The sequence below is a fragment of the Pelophylax lessonae genome (assembly GCF_965119305.1).
Source record: "Pelophylax lessonae genome assembly, chromosome: 7".
NCBI classification, from domain to species: Eukaryota; Metazoa; Chordata; class Amphibia; order Anura; family Ranidae; genus Pelophylax; species Pelophylax lessonae.
In genome coordinates this window covers 270,719,627-270,730,788 of record NC_138774.1, presented here as the reverse complement: position 1 = coordinate 270,730,788, position 11,162 = coordinate 270,719,627, and positions in this window count along the sequence as shown.

The following is an 11,162-nucleotide window of genomic DNA, read 5'->3' as shown; positions in this document are numbered from 1 at the left end:
AGCACCTTCGGGTTATGTTGCCTCCACAGGAGCAGGACTAGACAGGAAATAAAAATGCTCTGGCCACACCCCAGGGGCAGTCCCCGAGGGTATATCCTCTCTCTCTCCGCCACAGCAAATCAGTTATGTCACAAAAGCAGTGCTTAGAGAATTTAACCCAACCCAACTCAAAAACAGAGGGGCGGGGACTACGTCTGTCAATGAGCTAAGAGAAAAGGATTTTACGGTAAGATTTTACAAAAATCCATTTTTCTCTATCGCTCATTGACAGACGTAGTCCTCGGTGATACAGCACCTTCGGGAAGTCCCAGAGCAGTATCACAAATGAGGGGTGGGAAAATGGAAATCAAATCCCAATCTAGAAGGCCCAACCGGTGCCAACTAGAAGTTTACAATGCTCATCCTTAATGATGAGACTCAACAAAAATACATTTTTCAAACAGAAAAAAACCCTCGAGGTAGACCACCGGTCTCCTCAAATTGCAGCCTGCAAAACCTTGCGGCCAAATGAGGCATCCGCCGATGCCATCACATCAATTTTATAGAATTTTGTAAAGGTATGTACCGACGACCAGGTGGCCACCTTACATACCTGGACCACTGACGCCTGATGGCGAAAGGCCCAGGAAGTACTGAGCGCTCGAGTGGAGTGCGCCCTAACAGGGAACGGAGGACTCTGACCCTTAATAGAATAAGCCTGTACCACCGTCTGTCTAATCCATTTGGCAATGGTCGCAGCAGATGCAGGCAACCCCTTTCTGGGGCCATCCGTGATCACAAAAAGTGAATCCGTCTTACGGAATGATTCCGTAGCTTTCAGGTATACCCTGATTGCTCGAACCACATCCAAGGCATGCAACGCATGTTCCCGATGATGATTGGGCTGAGGACAAGGAAGGTAGTACAATATCTTCATTCAGATGAAAATCTGAAACCACCTTAGGAAGAAAGGATGGCTTAGGATGAAGTACTACCTTATCCCTATGAATCACTAGGTATGGGGACTGGCATGATAATGCAGCCAGTTCTGACACCCTGCGAGCAGAAGTGAAGGCCACCTTCTGGGATAAAGCAAGCAAGGGAATCTCCCTGATGTTTTCAAAGGGAGGTTTCTGTAGAACTGACAAAACTAAATTAAGATCCCAGGGCGGTAAGGGCGCGCGGACTGGTGGAGCCAGGTGCCGCACCCCCTGGATGAAATTCCGCACCAAGGACTTGGTAGCTAAAGGTTTCTGAAAGAAGATTGCTAATGCTGAAACTTGACCCTTGATGGTGCTCAAGGCTAGTTTCTGCTCAACCCCTTTTTGCAAAAAAGCCAATATTCGAGTCACCGAATAGGTACGTGGAGGAAATCCTAAAGATTCGCACCATGCAATATAAGTCTTCCATGTGTGATAATAGACCTTGCTGGAAGTCGCTTTCCTTGCTTTAATAAGGGTAGGAATGACTGAAGCTGACAACCCTCTGTCCTTCAGTACTTGGGTCTCAATGGCCAGGCCATTAAAACTACCGCTCCCTGTAGTACTTAAATGTTGGAAGGGAAGAATCGCAGCGGTAGTGGTAGTCGATGCTCGATCTAATATCCTGAATACCGGTGAAAACGTCCCCCCACCCTCAACCCGGGTGGGGGCGCACCTTCAGGCTGTGTAATCCTTTGCTTCGGGTTTGGCTGAGTCGGTCCTCTGTTTGTCCGACCAGCCTTTCTTGAACCCTCCTGGAGGAGTCTTGCCTTTCCCGCTTGTTCCAGCCGGGCGTACGTACCCTTTATGGGCGGTAAAGAAAGGTCCTCGCTTGTTGCGAGGTCCCTTAGCTTTAGCAGCCTGTGGCAAAAAAGTGCTCTTGCCCCCAGTGGCATCCTTAATTTCATCTAGGGAGGCCCCAAATAGACGATTCCCCTGAAAGGGGAGATTCGTCAAGGTCTTTTTGGAACCTAGGTCAGCTGACCAGCATTTTAACCACAGCACACGTCTGAGGATTACCGCTGACATAGATGCATGCCCTAATAGGGGAGTAGTGTCCAAGGCTGCGTCACAGATAAACTGTAGCCCTTGTATAATCTGTTCCATCAAATCAGATGTTTCCTGGGGAATATCTTTTCCCCCAAGGTCTTGGCGTACCAATCTCGCCCATTCCGTAAGTGTCTGGGAAACTAGACCAATAACAATTACTGGTCTAAATGCTGACCCTATCAGAGAGAAGATAGTGCGGGACTCTGCTTCCATCTTCCGATCCACCGGATCCTTAAAGGACGAAGTGTCCTCCACTGGGATAACCGTGGCTTTATTCAGCCTGGAAATAGGTGGATCCACTACTGGTGGTACCGTCCATTTCTTAATGAAGGATTCCTCAAATGGATAGCGTCTAGCAATACGCTTGGAAATCGTAAAGGTACGCTTAGAATGCTCCCATTCTCCTTTAATTTTATTACCAAAACACTTGGGTACAGGAAAAACCTTCACCGTTTTGATGGGCTTGTTAGTACCAAAGGGAATCTCTGTTTCAGTTGCCTCTGCCGGTAAAACCTCAAGTCTTAAGGTTTCCTGCACTGCCACAACTAGTGCGTCCACCAATGCTTCTTCCTTCTACCAGCGACTGTAAAGCACAATGGTAAATTGGTCCTTGAGACCACAGACATTCCCTGAGACGAAGTTCCCACGGAACGTCTGCGACTAGCATGTCCAAGTCGGCCAGGCCGGCTTGACGAGGCCAGCCTAGAATTTCTAGGACCACTGGCGCTGACTGGATCTGAACCAGGCGTCCCTAGAGCTATCTGGCCCCGACCATCCGAGAAAGTCTGGTCGTTTTCTGTTCCCACACATTTATCAGATACCTGATTCCTATCAGGAAGGGTGATCTTTTCTGGTTGAACCTCAGGGACCGAAGTCACCCGGCTAGAGGCTTCTTGGTCTGTCTGGTCAACCAGATCCGATTCCTGTGGAGAATAGAGACTAATCTTAGTAAAAGGTAAAGGAAAAGATCTATTCAGGGAACGGTGACTACCGCTCCCTGTAGTACTTAAATGTTGGAAGGGAAGAATCGCACCGGTAGTGGTAGTCGATGCTCGATCTAATATCCTGAATACCGGTGAAAACGTCCCCCCACCCTCAACCCGGGTGGGGGCGCACCTTCAGGCTGTGTAATCCTTTGCTTCGGGTTTGGCTGAGTCGGTCCTCTGTTTGTCCGACCAGCCTTTCTTGAACCCTCCTGGAGGAGTCTTGCCTTTCCCGCTTGTTCCAGCCGGGCGTACGTACCCTTTATGGGCGGTAAAGAAAGGTCCTCGCTTGTTGCGAGGTCCCTTAGCTTTAGCAGCCTGTGGCAAAAAAGTGCTCTTGCCCCCAGTGGCATCCTTAATAATTTCATCTAGGGAGGCCCCAAATGGACGATTCCCCTGAAAGGGGAGATTCGTCAAGGTCTTTTTGGAACCTAGGTCAGCTGACCAGCATTTTAACCACAGCACACGTCTGAGGATTACCGCTGACATAGATGCATGCCCTAATAGGGGAGTAGTGTCCAAGGCTGCGTCACAGATAAACTGTAGCCCTTGTATAATCTGTTCCATCAAATCAGATGTTTCCTGGGGAATATCTTTTCCCCTAAGGTCTTGGCGTACCAATCTCGCCCATTCCGTAAGTGTCTGGGAAACTAGACCAATAACAATTACTGGTCTAAATGCTGACCCTATCAGAGAGAAGATAGTGCGGGACTCTGCTTCCATCTTCCGATCCACCGGATCCTTAAAGGACGAAGTGTCCTCCACTGGGATAACCGTGGCTTTATTCAGCCTGGAAATAGGTGGATCCACTACTGGTGGTACCGTCCATTTCTTAATGAAGGATTCCTCAAATGGATAGCGTCTAGCAATACGCTTGGAAATCGTAAAGGTACGCTTAGAATGCTCCCATTCTCCTTTAATTTTATTACCAAAACACTTGGGTACAGGAAAAACCTTCACCGTTTTGATGGGCTTGTTAGTACCAAAGGGAATCTGTTTCAGTTGCCTCTGCCGGTAAAACCTCAAGTCTTAAGGTTTCCCGCACTGCCACAACTAGTGCGTCCACCAATGCTTCTTCCTGAATTGTAGCGGGAGAAGGAACGTCCTCCTCACTGTCTGAGGGAGCTTTACCTGAGGTAACAGCCCTTGCAGAGGGACCTGCAGCTGCAGTGACCATCTCTGAATCTGAGTCAGAGGTGTCATAATATAGGGGTAGGCGGGGGTCGCTTCCTTGACCCCCGTCCCTGACAGGCTGCCTCCACCCGAGCCACCAAAGACTCCAAAACTGCTGTAAATGCATCCATACTCTGTGCACCGGCGGGTCCCGTGGCCCCCTCGAGGGAAACAGGTGGGGGAATTTGTGTGGCAGGGTCCATGATTATTCCAATAACTTCCCGGATAATACAATTCAATTAAATAAAAAACTTTTTTTTTTTTTTTTTCAGACCCCCAGCGCCACAAAAGCCCCTTAGTGTTACCTGCTAGGGATCCCTATCGATCGAGAGAGAGAGAGATAGACCCCCAGGCTCACCACTTGATGCTCAGAGTTTAACTGCAACAGGTTACAGCGCTGTCTTCACAAACAGGAAGTCTTTTGGCTGGCTGCCCAGGAAGAAAGGAGGCGGCTCCGCCCCTCTGCACGCCTTCCGGCGCCTCCCCTAGCTCCACGAGGTGTTTGGATCACCTCAAACATGGCCGCCCCCATTCTGGAGACACGAGGCTACGCCAAAATGGCGGCTCGTGCGATCCAGCAAAAAAAATGGCGGCGGCCTGTACCGAATAGCGGTGTGCTGCAGAGCACACAACACCTTCTCTGCATGGGGATTTGGCGTGGTTGGCGGTACCGGCCCTGGCGGACCGCATGGCCGTTCGGAAGGCCTGCTATAGCTGGAGATTTGACTAGGAAGGCAGTCTACATGTCCGTGGCTTCTGACTGGTAGGTACTTTATTATTATCATAGTAAGATTCCCAGACTGCCACTGATTACAATCTTTTTAACATGTATACAATTAGATTGTTAGCTCCCAAACCAAGCCTCCTGGCTTTTTGCACATAAAATCACACTCAAAGTAGGGGGATCTGTGCCATGTTATAGGATAGAGGGGGACTATCTTACCATACAGAGAGGGGCCTGCGTTTACCACAACATACTACTCACCATACCGGAACCAGGCGGGCACCAACTCCTGACAGTACCCCTCTCCACCGGGGCGGGAGGGCTGTCGACCAATACGGACGCCGTGACTCATGGTCCTTGGCGTTTCAGCGAGACGTTTAACTCGCGGGGTCAGTCCCCCAGTGGGACTATGTCGCGGCCGACCCAGCGCGGAGCTATGGCCTGCACGCGCTCGTAGGCTGAACTGGGGTGACCACCGGATCTCAACATCCAGCCCGTCGCCCAGTTCAGCTTTCTTGCTTGAAGATCTCACAGGAACACTGGAGAAAAAAGCTGTCTAAAAAATCTTTAAGAAAAAAATCTTGCCAGGACCGAAGATCCCAGCAAGGTATCTAGGTCCTTACTCCTGACTAGACAGAAAAAAACTGATTTGCTGTGGCGGAGAGAGAGAGGATATACCCTCGGGGACTGCCCCTGGGGTGTGGCCAGAGCATTTTTATTTCCTGTCTAGTCCTGCTCCTGTGGAGGCAACATAACCCGAAGGTGCTGTATCACCGAGGACTACGTTTGTCAATGAGCGATAGAGAAAAATGAATTAATCGCTTAAAAAGAATTACATTGATTTGTGGAAATAAGTTGAGATTCTCCTACCTTACAGATCTTTGCTTATTTACATAAATAGACACTGTTATATTCAGAGCAGTATAAATATTCTGACAACAGCTTTGTATCATGTCATTTGGTGTATTTACATTTTTTGAAATTGCCGCCGATTCCATCCCCCTGCGTCGCAACGCTCACAGGGAAGGGAACCGGAAGACAGGTGCCAGCATCAGCCGAGCACAGAGGGGGAGGACAGGAGGATGGAGGGGGAAGGATGGCAGGGGAGGACGGCGGGGGAATCCCGAGTGTGGCTCTCCCCTTCTGTTTCATTGAGCTTTGGCTGTACTTCTCCTTTAACATATTCTGCTACTTCTGTATTTTCTATCATTGTTTTCAAATCTGTAGCTTTCATTAAAAATCATCCCTCGTGGTCATGCCATGAAGATCATTGTTCAGTGAGCACACACTGTTATGGAGTGACAACTGTCTCCTGCATTGTCACCCCATTATAGGCATCTGTGCAAGACATTGCATATAGACAAGTGTTTTTTTTTCAGAATTATACTTGTTTGGTCGGATACAGCATAGGTCTGATGCAGCATCTGTCCCCTGCCGACTCTAAGGCTGAGAACTGAGCAATCAAACACTGTAGATAGCTCAGTTCTTAGCGCTCCCTCAACCATCGAGGCAATGCATATAGACAGGAACTGGTTGAAAAAGTCTACTAAATGGCAACTAATATCATCCAGGCAGGGTTTACTCTCTACTTTAACTCTCACACATCTACCAAAAACTGAAATTTCATCTGTAGGTGGAGTCACCCTTTAGTCCAACCCTTTTCACAGCTTCTAAACAGTTCGGTTGAATTAAAGACAAGACCATCCTGCTCAACCAATACAAAACAAAATACAGTAAAGAAAACCCAACCATACAATCCCATATACACAATCCAATACCTGCAGTTGATCCAGAGGAAGGCGAAAATAAACCCCAGCAAAGCATGATCCAATTTGCTACAGCAGGGGAAAAAATTCCTTCCTTATTCCCCCAGAGGCAATCGGATATTCCCTGGATCAACTTTACTTATAAAAATTAGCACCCCTTTATATTATGTACACCTATGACCTTTTTTAAAGCAATCTAGTGAGCTGGCCAGAACCACCTCTGAAGGGAGTCTATTCCACATTTTTACAGCTCTTACGGTGAAGAAACCTTTCCTTATTTGGAGACGAAATCTGTTTTCCTCCAGACATAAAGAGTGCCCCCTGGTCCTCTGTGTTGACCTAAAGTGAACAACTCAACACCAAATTCACTATATGGACCCCTTATGTATTTACACATGTTGATCATATCCTCCCTTAATGAATGAATTCAGTTCCTCTAATCTTTCCTCATAGCGGAGCTCCTCCATGCCTATTAGTTTGGTTGCCCTTCTCTGCACTTTCTCCAGTTCCCGGATATCCTTTTTGAGAACCGGTGCCCAAAACTGAACTGCATATTCCAGATGAGGTCTTACTAATGATTTGTACAGGGGCAAAATGATATCTCTCTCTCTCTGGAGTCTATGCCTCTGTTAATACAAGAAAGGACTTTGCTTGCTTTGGAAGCCGCAGCTTGGCATTGCATGCTATTAAGTCTATGACCTACCAGAACACTCAGATCCTTTTCCGCTATGGATTCCCCCAGTTCTACTCCCCCTAGTATGTATGATGCATGCATATTATTAGCCCCCAAGTGCATAACTTTACATTTATCAACATTAAACCTCATTTGCCACATAGTTGGCCAATGAAACAATGCATTGAGGTCAGCTTGTAAGGAGACATCCTGTAAGGAAGTTATTCCACTGCAAAGCCTGGTGTCATCTGCAAAGACTGAAATGGTACTTTTAATCCCAGATTCTATATCATTTATAAAGATATTAAAAAGTAAGGGTCCCAACACTGAACCTTGGGGTACACCACTGATAACCTTAGACCATTCAGAGTAAGAATCATTAACCACTACTCTCTGAATTCCATCTTTTAGCCAATTTTCCATTTTCCATTTACAAACTGATCTTTCCAAGCCTGTAGACTTTACCTTACACATTAGCCGTGTGTGGGGAACTGTGTCAAACGCTTTTGCACAATCCATGTGTACTACGTCCACAGCCACCCCTCTGTCCAAGGTTTTACTTGCCTCCTCATAAAAAGAAAGACACGATTTGAGCATGGTTATCTCTAGACCATTCAGAGTAAGCATCATTAACCACTAATCTCTAAATTTTATCTTTTAGCCAATTTTCTATCCAATTCCAAACTGATCATTCCAAGCCTGTAGGAGCAGGAATCCTCAAACTACGGCCCTCCAACTGTTTCAGAACTACATGTCCCATGAGGCATTGCAAAACTCTGAAATTCAGACATGACTAGGCATGATGGGAATTGTAGTTCCCGAACAACTGGAGGGCCATAGTTTGAAGACCTCTGCTGTAGACTTTACCTTACACAAAGAAAAAAGTTTACAAATGGGAGCGGATGTAAAATATTCTTTATTAGAAAACCTGAGATGTTACAGTTAAACCAGTGAACATAACATAGAAAACGGGTACTTCTTACTGGACATGACCAGAGAGGTCTCCTCTTGTCTCACACTTTGCATCCTTTATTGTTGGCTGATACGACTTTTTAAAATTCTTTTTCCCCAAGATTAGCTGCTGGCATAGGATGTACATGGCTCAGCTGACTGCAAGCTACTACTATTCCAGGTTGCAATAATCTGCCTTCTATTTGTAGGCTCAGACAAATAGATACACCAGAACATCCACCCTCACATTTCTCCAATGCTACAGGTTGTGAGTGTGCCCTTGCCATCCTCACACAATGCAGGGATCTTGGTCTTAGGATGACATCAAGTACCTGACTTTGACTTGGTATCAGCCTCTTGTACAGCAGAGCTCTGACTGGTAGAAGGAGAGGCTGGACGGGCAGCCAGAGCACAATGTATAGAATGAACATGTAAGGGGATTTACCTCTGTACATGCATGTATAGATACAAACAATGTTAAAAAAAAGACCCCATCACTGATAAAAATAAAGCTAACAACTATTTACATATTTAAAAAAAATGAAAGACTTTAAATATAACGGCTGGGTTTTTGGTTGCAGAGAGCAGCAAAGGCACTTTTCTTTCCTGACGCTTCTATAGGGGCCGGTTCACACTTGTGTAATGTCAGATATCGCATTTGATTCACACCGCATTGCTGTGCAGATCACATGCGATGTCTGCGAGATGCGATTTCAGCCATACAAAGGTGTATTCACACCAAAATGGTGCAGCACCCTTTTTTAGTGCACACTGGAATTGGATCGCAGAGGTGTGCACGCTCATGCGATCCGACTCCTGCACCATTTCACAGTTCGCACTGCGAACCGATCTGGGGGTGTCACTAACTTTACACCCCCAGTGGTTCGCAGATCTCAGTGTGGATCACTGTGATTCAGGTGCAGGGCGGGAACCGGCACTGAATCGCAGGCTTTCCTGCATCACACCGGTGTGAACTGGCCCTTAAACATGCCTCAGCTACGTTATTTAAAGCTGAACTCAGACAGGTACAGTATACTCAGTCATTTAATTCAGATATAAATTTAAAAAAAAGAATTCCATTAATGTTCACATTCACAAAGCAAATGTAACTAAATCTGCCTTAGCATCAGCCTTCTGTATCCCCCTGGACAGCAGTGCTCAGACTGTAAAAAGGAGGGTCAATACCACTGGCGCAGCCCCCCCTATCAATGCGTCTGGCCCCCTAATCTACATGCAGGTCGCCGGATGCATGGATTCCAATGAGGGATTTTTTTTTTTTTTTTGAAGCATGTGATGAGCCAGTGGCTCTAATAGGCTTAAAAAAAAGGGTGGGCTCGGGGGGCAGAGCACTGCACCCCCGAGCCCACCCAGTTGTATGGAAATAGTCGCTATTGTCACACTGATTCTCCTCCCAGCCAATCAGGAAGAGGGTTGTGAGATCCCTTTCTGAATGGCCAACAGGAGAAGCGATCCTCCTGGCCACTGGCTAGGAAGAGGGAGGAGACACACGGCTGGAGGAGAAGTACAGCGGCTCAGCCATCCAGCACTCTCCGGCTCCTGACAAGAGGAAGGAAGAGGTAAGGAGCCAGACGGCGGTGGGGGGAGGGATGTGTCGCCTGCCAGCTGACTGACTCGGGGGCATTGGTTTGCCGCTCCCCCCCAAATTACCGAGCACCAGCCGCTACTGTTCAGCACCAGTGATTAGGGGCACCGCCCCCCATCCATTGCTCCGGCCCCCTAATCTACATGCATGGATTCCACTAGGGGATTTTTTTCTTAAGCACGTGATTAGAGCCAGAGGCTCTGAGCCCACCCAGCTGTATGGCAATAGCGAATAAAAATGTACTATTGTCACACTGATTTTCCTCCCAGCCAATCAGGAAGAGGGTTGGGAGACCCCTTTCCCGATTGGCCAACAGGAGAAGCAATCTTACTGGCCAGGAAGAGGGAGGAGAACAGCAGCTCAGCCATCCACCAGCACTCCCCGGCTCGTACAGGAGGAGGAGGGAGGCGGGCAGTGGGGGGAATATGGTGTATCGCCTGCCTGCCGGCCAGCTGTCCTTCCATCTGTCAGGGGAAGGGGGGTGGTGTGCTGGTTTGCCACCCCCCCGAATTACCGAGCACCAGCCGCCACTGGTCAGCACTGCCATACTAAACATGTGCCGCTCCTCTAACAGAAGCTGCTAGAAATCTGGATAGAGCAGAGTAATGGCATCATGTAGACCAGGTGTACTCAGGAGAGGGCAGGACCTGGCTGTTTTCTCTGACAAGGGTGCTCACTTCACAAAACTGGCTGAACGGAATTTCACATTTTTTCGCAGGTAAGACAGTTTGCAGACATATTTCAACTAAGTATTCAGCTATTTGAGTTCAGCTTTAAATCATGCCTGCAAGGTGTTGCATCTCCAGAGACTACTAAACTGAGTAAAGCCAAAAAATATTCTAACACAAAGCCTCAAAGATTCCCATAATCCACAGCACCTCCCCGACCCACCAAGAGCTATATACTGCACTATATAGACGGTAATGCTACATTGGACATTGTAAACACTTATGCACCTTGTTTTAAATATACCAAAATAGACTTTTGTATCTGTGCATGAAATAAAGACATGCATCTCTAAAAAGGTCTTAATTATAATATTACTATGACTTCTGTAAAAATGTATAAAGATAAGTTTTCTGTTCTGTCCACAGCAACTACTAAAAATAAGGCAAGAGGCTGGCAGGTGAGGGCGGCAACAATAAAACGGAGTGCCACTAAAAATGGGACATTCCGCTTTAAGCACTCCTCTCCCCCAAATATGCCACATTTGGCATGTCATTTTTTGGGGGGTGGACAGGTACCTAGTATTCCAGTTCTCTTCTCCCCCTCTCTCCCTG